Source organism: Sinocyclocheilus rhinocerous, unplaced genomic scaffold (assembly GCF_001515625.1).
Source record: "Sinocyclocheilus rhinocerous isolate Xijiao unplaced genomic scaffold, SAMN03320098_v1.1 scaffold488, whole genome shotgun sequence".
NCBI lineage: Eukaryota > Metazoa > Chordata > Actinopteri > Cypriniformes > Cyprinidae > Sinocyclocheilus > Sinocyclocheilus rhinocerous.
In genome coordinates, this window is record NW_015664075.1 from 18,547 (window position 1) to 20,715 (window position 2,169).

The 2,169-nt window shown below is 35.5% G+C and overlaps 1 protein-coding gene across 1 annotated transcript in view; it reads left to right on the forward strand.

Annotated features, from left to right (window-relative positions):
* Nucleotides 1-2,169, forward strand: part of LOC107729609 (serine/threonine-protein kinase STK11-like) — a gene marked incomplete at its 5' end in the record, with an annotated part of 20,324 nt that overhangs the window by 17,779 nt on the left and 376 nt on the right. The gene's annotated exons all lie outside the window — the stretch shown is intronic.

Below are 2,169 nucleotides of genomic sequence, written 5' to 3' on the forward strand. Positions count from 1 at the left end.
CTATCGGCTTGCTTTTCGTTATCTCTGCGTTGCCTGCGACTTCAGTTCCTGCCGAGGGCGTTTTTTCAAGTGCAGGAATTTTATTGTTAATCGCCTCAGGTCCCGTCTTTCACCAGACCACGTTGATAATTTCACTGAACAAATAACGCATGGTCTGAGTAAGTAAAATGGGCATTGTTGCATTTTGTTTTTAGACGATATAGCCTACACGAAGTACGTTTTTAAAAGCCGTTTTAATGCTATTTCTTGATAAACCTTCCTATTGTTTTTGACTTGTGTTTTAATATGTTGGCTAACGTTATAAGAAGATGAAGAATTCTGTCAGGCTATTGATTGATTTTCTGCATTTCCCCAGCTGATTTGAATAAATAAGCTATGCTTTGGCCAACATTGAGTGTATACTCTTCTTTTTTTTTCTTTTTAACGACCGCCTAAAATGAAATGATGATAACGCGAGGCAAGTGTGCGGCAAGCGAATTCATTGAGGGATTTGACAGTGTGATTCATAGATTAAGTATTTCAAATATAGGCTATGCTACACGCACACACAGAGGGTTTTTTTTCTTACCATCTTTTGGGGGTTTCTTGCTTTTAGACTAGTCGACTAGGCGGATTCAAAACTTTCGTTTAAACGTCAGTCAAATTAGTCATCGCGCACATCCCTAACCCGTACCGAATCGTACTGTACTGAACTGTACTGTACCGTTCATTGGAAACTAGCCATTAATTTCAGTTTTTAAATATTAAAAAAATTGTGGGAGCTTAGATATTACTGTAGTCATTCCTGAAGAAACAAGAATTGTGCAAAATATTAACAGAATTTTTGTTATTTTAGTTTTATTTGAAGCATTGTTGTTAATCTTTTTGGCATAGCATGTCCAAGGATTTTCACTTCTGCACATCACTAGTGAGTGTAGCTCACAAGCTCAGCAATTGTTGATGGTCATTTTTGTTACCTGCCAGAAACAGTCGTGGCCTAATGGTTAGAGTCGGACTTGTAACCCAAAGGTCGCGGGTTTGAGTCTCGGTACCGGCAGGGATTTTTGGCTTTTATTTTTTAACGACCGCCTAAAATGAAATGATGATAACGCGAGGCAAGTGTGCGGCAAGCGGAATTCATTGAGGGATTTGACAGTGTGATTCATATTTTAAGTATTTCAAATATAAGCTATTATATATGCTACACGCATGCACAGAGGGTTTTTTTTTTTCTTACCATCTTTTGGGGGTTTCTTGCTTTTAGACTAGTCGACTAGTCGGATACAAAACTTTCGTTTAAACGACAGTCAAGTTAGTCGTCGCGCACATCCCTAATACATACACGTATATATTTATTTCAACATTACAGTAAAATGTTTTCATAAAATAATATTTCCACTACTATTCTGTTTAAGTAAAGTAAATTTCACAAATAATTACGAAGAAACAGCAAGCAATTAAACACAAAATTTTGAATCTGAAAGGCTGAATAGCACAAAATAATTCTCCTTGTAGAACATACTCTAGTAATCTGTTTACAGCATCAGAAAAGTCATTTTTTACAGTGTGTGTGTTTGGTTGTATTGATGTCCCAGCAGCTCCTGTCGGGTTAATAACAGTCCCTCACACTCATTATCTTAACGAGACGTTTGCTCATCAGTGCAGGAGTAAAGTGCATTTCACTAGCTCTGTACTTGTACTCTGCATAATGACAATAAAGTTGAATCTAATCTAATAAAAAAAATGCTAACATAAAAAAGAGAATTATGAATATGCTGGCTACCATAGCTAGAAATAAAGACTTTGGATGACATGAAACTGTGGTCAAAGTCTATCATAAATGTGGAAATGTTGGATGGTGGGCGTGTTGTCTGCTGTTAAATCAAACCTACACACTTGATTATGATATATAATTATTTATTTAACTGTTTATTTCATAGTTTAATAGGGATTGACAGTAAACTTGAAATTCCTTTTTATATTTGTAACCAATATTAGTTGAATCTATTTAACTGATTTGAGTTTGATCAAACAGTATAGAAGCTGTTTTCACCAAACATGATGTCACTTCCTGTGGGATAATGTCATTAAGTAACACTTTTGTTAGTTATGTGTCATCCATTCAAACCAAAGTACAATTCGTTTAAAGGGGTCATATGATGCGATTTCATTTTTTCCTTTCTCTTTAGA